Source organism: Tachyglossus aculeatus, chromosome 20, assembly GCF_015852505.1.
Source record: "Tachyglossus aculeatus isolate mTacAcu1 chromosome 20, mTacAcu1.pri, whole genome shotgun sequence".
Classification (NCBI taxonomy): Eukaryota; Metazoa; Chordata; class Mammalia; order Monotremata; family Tachyglossidae; genus Tachyglossus; species Tachyglossus aculeatus.
The window spans coordinates 10,846,779-10,859,871 of NC_052085.1; the positions used below are offsets into that span (position 1 = coordinate 10,846,779).

The following is a 13,093-nucleotide window of genomic DNA, read 5'->3' on the forward strand; positions in this document are numbered from 1 at the left end:
GAGTAATCGGGGGAGGACGCGCCTGCGCGTAGAGGAATAACTGGGAAGGACGCGCCTACGCGGAGTAATTGGTGAGGATGCGCATGCGCATAGAGGAGTAATGGGGGAGGGCGCGCCTGCGCGTAGAGGAGTTCATTCAATCGTATTTATTTATTGAGCGCTTACTGTGTGCAGGGCACTGTACTAAGCGGTTCATTGGGAGGACGCGCCTGCGCGTAGAGGCGTAATCGGGGGAGGACGCGCCTGCGCGTAGAGGAGTTCATTCAATCGTATTGATTTATTGAGCACTTACTGTGTGCAGAGCACCATACTAATCGGTTAATTGGGAGGACGCGCCTGCGCGTAGAGGAGTAATAGGGGGAGGACGCGCCTGCGCGTAGAGGAATAATAGGGGGAGGACGCGCCTGCGCTTAGAGGAGTAATCGGGGAAGACGCGCCTGCGCGTAGAGGAGTTCATTCAATAGTATTAATTTATTGAGCGCTTACTGTGTGCAGAGCACTGTACTCAGCGCTTAATTGGAGGACACGCCTGCGCGTAGAGGAGTTCATTCAATCGTATTTATTGAGCGCTTACTGTGTGCAGAGCACTGTACTCTGCGCTTAATTGGGAGGACGCGCCTGCGCGTAGAGTTCAATCATCATCAATCGTATTTATTGAGCGCTTACTGTGCAGAGCACTGTACTAACCGCTTAATTGGGAGGACCTGCCTGCGCGTAGAGGAGTTCATTCAATCGTATTTATTTATGGAGCAATTACTGTGTGCAGAGCACTGTACTAAAAGCGCTTAATTGGGAGGACGCGCCTGCGCGTAGAGGAGTTCATTCAATCGTATTTATTGAGCGCTTACTGTGTGCAGAGCACTGTACTAAGCGCTTAATTGGGAGGACGCGCCTGCGCGTAGAGGAGTTCATTCAATCGTATTTATTGAGCGCTTACTGCGTGCAGAGCACTGTACTAAGCGGTTAATTGGGAGGATACGCCTGCGCGTAGAGGAGTAATTAGGGAGGACGCGCCTGCGCGTCGAGGAGTAATGGGGGCGGATGCGCCTGCGCGTAGAGGAGTTCATGCAATCGTATTTATTTATTGAGCAATTACTGTGTGCAGAGCACTGTACTAAAAGCGCTTAATTGGGAGGACGCGCCTGCGCGTAGAGGAGTTCAATCATCATCAATCGTATTTATTGAGCGCTTACTGTGTGCAGAGCACTGTACTAAGCGCTTAATTGGGAGGACGCGCCTGCGCGTAGAGGAGTTCATTCAATCGTATTTATTGAGCGCTTACTGTGTGCAGAGCACTGTACTAAGCGCTTAATTGGGAGGACGCGCCTGCGCGTAGAGGAGTTCATTCAATCGTATTTATTGAGCGCTTACTGCGTGCAGAGCACTGTACTAAGCGGTTAATTGGGAGGATACGCCTGCGCGTAGAGGAGTAATTAGGGAGGACGCGCCTGCGCGTCGAGGAGTAATGGGGGCGGATGCGCCTGCGCGTAGAGGAGTTCATGCAATCGTATTTATTTATTGAGCGCTTATTTATTGGGGGAGGATGCGCCGTAGAGGAGTAATGGGGGGGGAGGACGCGCCTGCGCGTAGAGGAGTAATCGGGGGAGGACGCGCCTGCGCGTAGAGGAGTAATCGGGGGAGGACGCGCCTGCGCGAGGAGGAGTTCATTCAATCGTATTTATTGAGCGCTTACTGTGTGCAGAACACTGTACTAAGCGGTTAATTGGGAGGACGCGCCTGCGCGTAGAGTAATTAGGGAGGACGCGCCTGCGCGTACAGGAGTAATGGGGAGGACGCGCCTGCGCGTAGAGGAGTAATGGCGGGGGAGGACGCGCCTGCGCGTAGAGGAGTAATCGGGGGAGGACGCGCCTGCGCGTAGAGGAGTTCATTCAATCGTATTTATTGAGCGCTTACTGTGTGCAGAGCACTGTACTAAGAGCTTAATTGGGAGGACGCGCCTGCGCGTAGAGGAGTAATTAGGGAGGACGCCCCTGCGCGTAGAGGAGTAATGTGGGGGGGAGGACGCGCCTGCGCGTAGAGGAGTAATCGGGGGAGGACGCGCCTGCGCGTAGAGGAGTTCATTCAATCGTATTTATTTATTGAGCGCTTACTGTGTGCAGAGCACCGTGCTAAGCGCTTAATTGGGAGGACGCGCCTGCGCATAGAGGAGTACTAGGGGAAGACGCGCCTGCGCTTCGAGTAACCGAGGCGGACGCGCCTGCGCGAGGAGGAGTAACCGAGGCGGACGCGCCTGCGCGAAGAGGAGTAACGGGGGAAGCGGCCCGGGCCAAAGAGCCGCTGTCCGGAGGCGAGGCCGGTGCGCCTGCGCGTAGCAGCTCCTCAGTGATTTCCGTCGTGTGAGGAGGGCGGCGGGGCCCGGGGGTGCCCGTTCGCCGACGGCGCTGTTCCCGGTTGTTTCCCCCGCCCCCGCCCTGACCCTGGCGAAGCGTCGGTCAGGCTCCGGTTCCCAGCGGGCTGGGGGGGACCCCAAGGGCCGCCGCGCGCGGGCGGGGGGGCGCGCGGGCGGCGGGGAGCCACCGCACCACCACCGCCGCACGGAGGTAAGACACCCGGGGCCGGCGGGCAGTCAGTCAGTCCTATTTATTGAGCGCTTACTCCCTCCTAAGTCACGTGGGGCGGTCATTCATTCATTCAGTCGTATTTACCGAGCGCTTACTCCCTCCTTCCCCTCCCCCTAAGTCACGTGGGGCGGTCATTCATTCATTCATCTGTATTTACCGAGCGCTTATTCCCTCCTCCCCCTAAGTCACGTGGGGCGGTCATTCATTCATATGTATTTACCGAGCGCTTACTCCCTCCTTCCCCTCCCTCTAAGTCACGTGGGGCGGTCATTCATTCATTCATTCATATGTATTTACCGAGCGCTTACTCCCTCCTTCCCCTCCCCCTAAGTCACGTGGGGCGGCCATTCATTCATTCGTATGTATTTACCGAGCGCTTACTCCCTCCTTCCCCTCCCCCTAAGTCACGTGGGGCGGTCATTCATTCATGCATATGTATTTACTGAGCGCTTATTCCCTCCTTCCCCTTCCCCTAAGTCGTGTGGGGCGGTCATTCATTCATATGTACTGAGCGCTTAGTACAGTGCTCTGCACATAGTAAGCGCTCAATAAATACGATTGGTGATGATGATGTATTTACTGAGCGCTTACTCCCTCCTTCCCCTCCCCCTAAGTCACGTGGGGCGGTCATTCATTCATTCATATGTATTTACTGAGCGCTTATTCCCTCCTTCCCCTAAGTCGTGTGGGGCGGTCATTCATTCATTCATATGTATTGAGCGCTTAGTACAGTGCTCTGCACATAGTAAGCGCTCAATAAATACTATTGATGATGATGATGTATTTACTGAGCGCTTATTCCCTCCTTCCCCTAAGTCGTGTGGGGCGGTCATTCATTCGTATGTATTGAGCGCTTACTCCCTCCTTTCCCTCCCCCTAAGTCACGTGGGGCGGTCATTCATTCATTCATGTGTATTTACTGAGCGCTTACTCCCTCCTTTCCCTCCCCCTAAGTCACGTGGGGCGGTCATTCATTCATTCGTATTTATTGAGCGCTTACTCCCTCCTTCCCCTCCCCCTAAGTCACGTGGGGCGGTCATTCATTCATTCATGTGTATTTACTGAGCGCTTACTCCCTTCTTCCCTTTCCCCTAAGTCATGTAGGGCGGTCATTCATTCATTCATATGTAGTTATTGAGGGCTTACTCCCTCCTTCCCCTCCCCCTAAGTCACGTGGGGCGGTCATTCATTCATATGTATTTACTGAGCGCTTACTCCTTCCCCTCCCCCTAAGTCATGTGGGGCAGTCATTCATTCATTCATGTGTATTTACTGAGCGCTTAATCCCTCCTTCCCCTCCCCCAAGTCACGTGGGGCGGTCATTCATTCATTCATATGTATTTGCTGAGCGCTTACTCCCTCCTTCCTCTCCCCCTAAGTCACGTGGGGCGGTCATTCATTCATTCATATGTATTTATTGAGGGCTTACTCCCTCCTTCCCCTCCCCCTAAGTCACGTGGGGCTGTCATTCATTCATTCGTATTTATTGAGCACTTACTCCCTCCTTCCCCTCCCCCTAAGTCACGTGGGGCGGTCATTCATTCATTCGTAAGTATTTATTGAGCGCTTACTCCCTCCTTCCCCTCCCCCTAAGTCACGTGGGGCGGTCATTCATTCATTCATATTTATTGAGCGCTTACTCCCTCCTTCCTCTCCCCCTAAGTCACGTGGGGCGGTCATTCATTCATTCGTATGTATTGAGCGCTTACTCCCTCCTTCCCCTCCCCCAAGTCACGTGGAGCGTTCATTCATTCGTATGTATTTATTGAGCGCTTACTCCCTCCTTCCCCTCCCCCTAAGTCATGTGGGGCGGTCATTCATTCATTCACTCATATGCATTTACTATGTATATGTATATATGTAGAGAAGCAGCGTGGCTCAGTGGAAAGAGCCCGGGCTTTGGAGTCAGAGGTCATGGGTTCAAATTCCGGCTCCACCACTCGTCAGCTGTGTGACTTTGGGCAACTCACTTAACTTCTCTGAGCCTCAGTTACCTCATCTGTGAAATGGGGATTAAGACTGTGAGCCCCACATGGGGCAACCTGATCACCTTGTAAATTCCCCAGTGCTTAGAACAGTGCTCTGCACATAGTAAGCGCTTAATAAATGCCATTATCATTATTATTGTTTCTTACTGAGCGCTTACTCCCTCCTTCCCCACCCCCTAAGTCATGTGGGGCAATCATTCATTCATGCATGTGTATTTACTGAGCGCTTACTCCCTCCTTCCCCTCCCCCTAAGTCACGTGGGGCGGTCATTCATTCATTCATATGTATTTATTGAGCGCTTACTCCCTCCTTCCCCTCCCCCTAAGTCACGTGGGACGGTCAGTCAGTCATTCAATCGTATTTATTGAGCGCTTACTCCCTCCTTCCTCTCCCTCTAAGTCATGTGGGGCGGTCAGTCAGTCAGATGTATTTATTGAGTGCTTACTCCCTTCTTCCTCTCCCCTTAAGTCACGTGGGGCGGTCATTCATTCATTCATTCAATCGTATTTATTGAGCACTTACTGTGTGCAGAGCACTGTACTAAGCGCTTGGGAAGTACAAGTTGGCAACATATAGAGACAGTCCCTACCCAACAGTGGGCTCACAGTCTAGAAGGGAGAGACAGAGAATAAAACATGTTAACAAAATAAAATAGAATAAGTATGTACAAATAAGTAAATAAATAGAGTAATAAATATTCATTCAATCGTATTTATCCAGTGCTTACTCCCTCCTTCCTCTCCCCCTAAGTCACGTGGGGCGGTCATTCATTCATTCAATCATATTTATTGAGCGCTTACGCCCTCCATCCTCTCCCCACCGCCTTACCTCCTTCCCCTCCCCACAGCACCTGTATATATGTTTGTACGTACTTATTACTCTGTTTATTTTATTTGTATGTATTCATTCTATTTTATTTTGTTACTATGCCTTGTTTTGTTGTCTGTCTCCCCCTTCTAGACTGTGAGCCCACTGTTGGGTAGGGACCATCTCTAGATGTTGCCAACTTGGACTTCCCAAGCGTCTAGTTCAGTGCTCTGCACTCAGTAAGTGCTCAATAAATATGAATGAATGAGCCCCCTCCTTCCTCTCCCCCCCGTCCATCCCCGCCTTACCTCCTTCCCCTCACCACAGCACCTGTATATATGTATATGTGTTTGTGCGTATTTATTACTCTAGTTTATTTGTACATATTTATTCTATTTATTTTACTCTGTTAATATGTTTTGTTTTGTTGTCTGTCTCCCCCTTCTAGACTGTGAGCCCACTGTTGGGTAGGGACCATCTCTAGATGTTGCCAACTTGGACTTACCAAGCGCCTAGTCCAGTGCTCTGCACACAGTAAGCAGTAGATACGTACAAATACACAAAAGTGCTGTGAGATGGGGAAGGGGGTAGAGCAGAGGGAGGGAGAGGGGAGAAGGAGAGGGGAGGAGGAACAGAGGAAAAGCAGGCTCAGACTGGGAAGGCCTCCTGGAGGAGGTGAGCTCTCAGTAGGGCTTTGAAGGGGGGAAGAGAGCTAGTTATACTCTCCCAAGAGCTAAGTCATCAAGTCGTAGTTATTCATTCAATCGTATTTATTGAGTGCTTCATGTGTGCAGAGCACTGGACCAAGTGCTTGGGAAGTACAAGTCGGCAACATATAGAGATGGGCCCTACCCAACAGCGGGCTCACAGTCTAGAAGGGGGAGACAGAAAACAAAACATGGGGACAGGTGTCAAATAGTAATAACTATAATTATTGTAATGATAATAAAAACAATAACTTTGTAATAATAATGGCATTTACAAAGTGCTTACTATGTGCCAAGCACTGTTCTAAGTGCTGGGGAGGATACAAGGTGATCAGGTTGTCCCACGGGGGGCTCACAGTCTTCATCCCCATTTTACAGATGAGGTAACTGAGGCACAGTGAAGTGACTTGCCCAAAGTCCTGCAGCTGGCAATTGGCGGAGCCGGGATTTGAACCCATGACCTCCGACTCCAAAGCCCTGGCTCTTTCCACTGAGCCACGCTGCTTCCCTGCTTCCCTTGTATCCCACCCAGCTCTTAGAACAGTGCTTGGCACATAGTAAGCGCTTAACAAATAACATCATTATTCTTATTATTACTATTAGAGCAGGGGCCTCAGGGTCAGAGGTCATGGGTTCTAGTCCCGGTTCCGCCACTTGTCAGCTGTGGGACTTTGGACGAGTCACTTCTCTGGGCCTCAGTTCCCTCATCTGTAAAATGGGGGTGAAGACTGTGAGCCCCCAGTGGGACAACCTGATCACCTCGTATCCCTCCCAGCGCTTCAACAGTGCTTGGCACCTAGTAAGCTTTTAACAAATACCATCATTATTGTTATTATTATTATTACTGAGTGCTGGGAAGTACAAGTCGGCAACAGACAGAAATGGTCCCCACCTAACAACGGGCTCCCAGTCTAGAAGGGGGAAACAGACACCAAAACCAGTAGACAGGTGTCAAAACCGTCAGAACAAATCATATAACAGACATAATGCCTGTCCGCAGTGAGTTTACCATCTAGAGATGCCCCGCGGGGGCGTTGGCAAGGGTTCATTCAATCATATTTATTGAGCGCTTACTGTGTGCAGAGCACTGTACTAAGCGCTGAGAAGTACAAGTCGGCAACAAATAGAGACGGTCCCGACCCAACAACGGGCTCATTCCTTCCGTCGTGTTTATTGAGCGCTTCCTGTGTGCAGAGCACTGGACTAAGCGCTTGGGAAGAGCGCCAGCTTGGCAGTCAGACGTCTTGGGTTTAATCCCGGCTCCGCCACTTAATAATAATTTTGGTGTTTGTTAAGCGCTTACTACGTACCAAGCACTGTTCAAAGCGCTACATGGTGATACAGGTTGTTCCATGTGGGGCTGACAGTCTTCCTCCCCGTTTTACAGATGAGGGAACTGAGGCCCAGAGAAGTGAAGTAACTTGCCTAAAGTCACACAGCTAAGTGCCGGAGCCGGGATGAGAACCCATGACTTCTGACTCCCAAGCCTGTTCTCTTTCCGCTAAGCCACGGTGCCTCATTCATTCATTCAATCGCATGTATTGAGCGTTTACTGGGTGCAGAGCACTGGACTAAGCGCTTGGAAAGTACAGTTCAGCAACAGAGAGAATCCCTAACCAACAACAGGCTCAAAGTCTAGAAGTGCTTAACAAATACCATCATCATCGTCATCCCGGCCCCACCGTGGGCGAGGGAAGGAGCAAGGAGCAGCATGGCCCAGTGGCTAGACCTTGGGCCTGGAAGTCAGAAGGTCATGAGTTCTAATCCTGGCTCTGCCACTCATCTGCTGTGTGACCTTGGGTGAGTCATTTCACTTAATAATAATTGTTATTATGGTGTTTTGTTACACGCTTACTATGTGCCAGGCACTGTACTTAGCTCTGGGATGGACACAACCAAGTCGAGTCGTTCACAGCCCCTGTCCCCCATAGGGCTCACAGTCTTATTCCCCATTTTACAGGTGAGGTAACTGAGGCACAGAGAAGTGAAGTGACTTCCCTAAGGTCACACAGCAGACAAGTGGTGGAGCAGTTCCCTCATCTGTAAAATGGGGGTGGAGACTGGGAACCCCATGTGGGTCGGGGACTGTGTCCAACCTGATAAACTTGTATCTACCCCAGAGCTGAGCATATAGTAAGCGCTTAACAAATGCCATTATTATTATCAGGTTGCCCCACTTGGGGCACACAGTCTATATCCCTGTTTTACAGGTGAGATAACTTAGGCACGGAGACTTACCCAAGGGCACGCAGCAGGCAAGGATGGAGCCGGGATTAGAGCTCAGGACTTGAGGGAGAGGGGTGGAGAGTGATGGGTGGGGGGGAAAGGTTGTGCCCCAAACTCACCGCGAATTGGTAGGCAAAACAATCAGGAGACCCCGGTGGTTTTTAGTGTTTTGGAGAGGGACGAGGGCTGCAGGAGCACGGGGGTTTGTGCAGTCCACCGAACCTCTGCAGGAAGGAGGCCTCCGTTGGCCAGACTTATCCTGTAGGTTTCTATCCCCTGTTGGCAGGCGTCTAAGAGGCAAGAAGTTGCCCCTTGCTGGGGGCAACTAACAGTGGAGAGTCAGTGGTCCTGAGCAGTTCTTGCTCGTGATGTCTTCCCTAGATGTAGATAGAGAAGCAATGTGGCCTCGGAGTCAGAGGACCTGGGTTCTAGTACCGGTTCTGCCAGATGTCTGCTGTGTGACCCTGGGCAAATCACTTAACTTCTCTGGGCTTCAGTTCCTTCATCTGCAGAATAGGGATCCAATACCTGCTCTCTCCTGCTTAGACTGCGTGCCCCCTATGGAATCTGGTCATCTTGAATATGCCCAAGCGCTTAGTACAGTGCTTGGTGCGCAGCACTTAAGTGCCACAATTATTGTAAGTGACACACTAGGCAGCTTAGTATGTGAATGGGAAATAATTCCATCTTTAGGATCTGCTTTGTGGCATGGAATATAGTCAGTTGGTTTTGCCCCATTTTATAAGCTTTTGGATGCCCTGGCCTGGTATTATTGTTGGAGACAGAACTTGGTTGTCACGTGGATTGGCATTGCTTGCATAAGTATTCAGAATTGTTGCAGTTTGGTCAGGACAGATTCTTAAGTCGCTGCCAAGTGGCATCAGCACAAAGTTGCGGTTTTGAAGTCTAAGACGTTTCTGTATTTCCGTAGTGTTGTCCGAGGCTTTACCGGAAGCGTGTGGAAGGGAGTATGGGACATTTTAGTTACCCAGTTAATCTTTTGAAAGTTGCTGGATTTAGTTCTCAAGTGATACTACTTTGGAAGTGCTCTATGCTGTCATTCTCTGGTTACCAAAATAAATTCTTAATTCAAAGTGTAAAATACGATCTGAGGTAATGTTTTAAACAGCAAACCTGCTGAGTTGTGTAGTTGTGCAAGCTAGGGGTCTTGGAATGCCCAGGGGGGACCAATTTCAGTAGGATGCAGCTCATGGGCCTTCTGTTGCTGCTCTTGAGTCAGGAGTACCCACTGGATAAATCAGTCAAGATTTGATGGGTAGTAGTAGCATTGCCATTCGAAACTTCCTGTTGACAATGTTTATAATTCAGAAAAAAATCATTTATTGACTGCGTATATTCTTGTTTCTATTCCCTATTTTATTGGATAGTGCCTGCAATCACAATCACACATGAAATGTTTTATTTGCTCAAGTTGGAAACTAAAATCCAGCTTTTAATCTAAAAGATATTTTCTGTATCACTTTTTGTCAGAGCAGTAAGAGCTCTCCAAGTTGCAGGTAGTTACGATCATAAAAATACTGCTTGTCTTTTCAAAACAGTGTCTCATCTCGCTGTATTGTTAGAAGGGGAACCAAGTACTAATTGTGCATGTCTGGCCTGAGAACCAGATCTTAGTGTGTAATATCCCAGGTGCTTGCTATTTTGTACGGAAGTCTGCGGAAAACCGGAGAGACACCACGGTCTTGAGAGATGGCTGGGTGGAAAGGCAAGAAAGGAGAAGTGGAATTTCCATGGTGGAAAGAAAGGTTATCAGAGCAGAGACCATCAGAGTCTAGAGAGCACCAAGAAATTTGGGCTAGGTGTGTCAAAAAAGGTAGGAGAGAAGGAGATGTAATAGAAAGTGGGTGGGGGGGAGATGGGGAAAAGGCAGTGGAGGGGGAAGTTATAAAAAAAAGCTGTCTTGAAAAGCAAAGAAGTGTCTCACAGTTTGGGGGAGAACCAGTGGGCAGTGGGGCACAGAAGGCCCAAGTGAATTACTGGGGAACTAGCAGGAAAACAATGGAATGGAAGTGGAAAACAGAATACAACAGTGGATGGGTAAAGAGGAGAGGTTTATAACAAATCTTGGCCGGTTTAAGTAGTATACTATAGTATAATTATGTAACTTAAATGGATGTGCCAGCATCCTTTTACAAGGTTTGCTACTGAAGATTTGTGTAATATGAAATACATTTTTTAATTCCACCGCAAGTTTGTTTTTTTAAAATCCCAATTGGTAACTGCCGCAATTAAGTGCTCATTTCTCAGATATAGCTGTAATTAGTCACAAGTGGTGACTCTGGAGGAAACTATGATTTGGCACATTTATTGAAACTACTCTTATTCTGAGTATTAAAGGTTTACCGTTGATAAGCAGGTAATGTTCCTGCTTACAATTGGAGTAGATTTTGATGAATTCAAGTCACAATCTGATAATGATCTGAAAGCTTGTTTCAGAGACCAAAATAAGATTTGTTCCTATGGTTCTTCCCATTTTACAACTTTCAGTACAATTAAAATGAATCTCTTTGCCTTTATGTTTGCTTTAATTTTATGCTGGGAATAGATTGAGTTAAAATTGCCCTTGAAGTTCAGTAGATGGTGGGTTTGTTCTGCCACCACACTGTTATAGGTAGAGTGCAAATTTACACCTATCATTGTGTTACCTAAGCACCTTTGACAAACGTTTTAACGTGAAATAATACAAAAGGGAGAAGAATATGGTCTTCTGACTCAGAGGGGTATTACTTTGCTGTTTCCCAGAATGGGGTCACCCCTCTCACCTCCCAACCCCAAACAATGCAGTGATATATAAGGAGTCATGAATTAGAATGACTGTTTCAGAATTCATTGTTTCACTAAGCCAGTTCTAGTAAACTCAGTTCTTCCATAGCATGTGGGTTTACACATGTTTTAGATGGAACATGTTAGGGAATTAGAGGACAATAGACTACAAAGTGATGTTGGACGAAACAGTTATGTGCTTCGCTGAGGCTCAGGCGTGCATGGTATAGCACACTTTCCTCCAAGTTGGGTTCATCAAGAACAGAATTCTGTGTTATAGGGAACTGAGTGTACTTTATGTTCACCCCGGTGGCAAGTGTTCTTTTTCCATCCATAGCCATTGCCTTTGGGATAGTGAAAAATTCCAGCCGGATCAGTGGCACCGATTTTAAAATGAATTTTTTTCAATGCAGCCTTTTGTTTTTCTTCTCTTTACCCTGAAGTTCCCCCTGAGTTGAGGTATTCCTTCGAGGGAGTCCTTGCATCTTAGGCAAGGTTGCTCTGCCACTATCTGATATTTTTAGTTGAGGGTACATTTTTGAAGAGCCCTGGAGATCTTGCCCCCCCAGCATGGAGCGGTATTTTGGGTCTTAGTCTTGTCAATAGAAGGGACCCAGCTTGGAGAGCGTCAATATCCCATGAAAATTTTGGAGAAAAGTCTTAAAGGAGGGAGAGCTAGTAATCCAGGTTACTAACAGGATTAAATTGGGGGAGAATGGGGAAATATCTTGGTTGGTCTCTAACCTTGGTGTGATATTTGAAAGTCATTTCGAGTGTGAATGTTCATTATTCTTATTCTTGGACTTCAAAATTACTACATTCAAACCTCCTTTGATGGAGGTAAAGGTTTTGGTGGATCTTGCATTTGTCTCCCTGGATGACGGAGGTGGTGAAAAAGTGCACGTTGTCAAGTAGCAAGGCACAAGACTTATTTAGATATGAATTTTTGGATTGGTAAGTTAAATACAATTAGGAAAGTGCCATTTCACATTTTGAAATTGTGTCTGTAGGGAGGCAGTTGGTTCCCTTCCTCCACACCAAGAAGTCCCTTTGGTTTTTGTTTGTAAAATCTTCAGTGGCATTTTTGACACTTAATTTCTGATGGAAAAAAATAGGTGGTGATCACTCTTGCCTTTTATTTGCCTGTATTCACTTAAATTTTTGTTGATTTCTGGGAAATTGAAATACCTTATAATTTTCCCAATTGAAATTCAAAACATTCACTCTTCACTGTGGACTCTGTTTAGGAGGAATGGTTTCATTGAGTTACTCAGACCGCAGTGTTTCCTTTCGAAGTTTTCCTTTCAAAGTCTTGTTCCTGTGCCTGATTCCCCATGGGCTAACGATCTTCTTAAAGTATGTGTAAAAACAGAAAACAGGCAAAAGAAATTTTGATATGTGTCTTCCTTATGCTAACTACATTATTGTTATGTGAGTCTGCAAGTTGAGGCTAACTATAATTTATATAGGTGATTTCTTTCTCTATCAGTTTATTTTATGAAACTATGCTTATCTTTGTTTATTGTAATTACCCCCAAATACAAGATATTTTAAAATCACTTTGTCTTGATTGTATATTTGATTATTTTTTTACACTGAAACAAGATGCATGGGAGTTCTTAAAATCATTTGTCTACTATCTATTTTCATCCTTTCTGATGCAGCTTTTTGTCCAGCATTTCTTTGGTCGTATGTAGAAGGTGCTTCCTCTGTTGTTGTTTTTATGAGGCTCAAGTGAAATAGCTCTAATTGAATGCAAATTTTTTTCATGTAAATTGGGCTTTTCATTTTGAATGCTATTATCTTATATTCTCTCATTCCCTTTGCAATGAGATCCAAGCATTCAGTCACTTGACACAACACCAAAGAAAGGGCTGGAATACATTTTAGAGTGCAATCGTATAATTAACATTTTTTTCCTTTCTTATCCATGAATCCCCCTTGTAATTTTTTTAACCAATAGTCTGAGTTACATAAATGCCTGTTGAGATACTCATG

At 47.1% G+C, this 13,093-nt stretch overlaps 1 protein-coding gene across 4 annotated transcripts in view; it reads left to right on the plus strand.

Annotated features, from left to right (window-relative positions):
* The first annotated feature begins 1,658 nt into the window (after nt 1-1,658).
* Nucleotides 1,659-13,093, plus strand: part of ZC3H13 (zinc finger CCCH-type containing 13) — a 59,415-nt gene continuing 47,980 nt past the window's right edge. For 2 of the 4 annotated variants that reach the window (XM_038762094.1, XM_038762098.1), the window contains exon 1: nt 1,659-2,561. The gene's annotated coding sequence lies outside the window, so the exon portion shown is untranslated. Of the gene's footprint in view, nt 2,562-7,861; nt 7,886-13,093 lie in introns of those variants that run through there. The other 2 variants (XM_038762097.1, XM_038762096.1) reach the window with 2 other exon arrangements.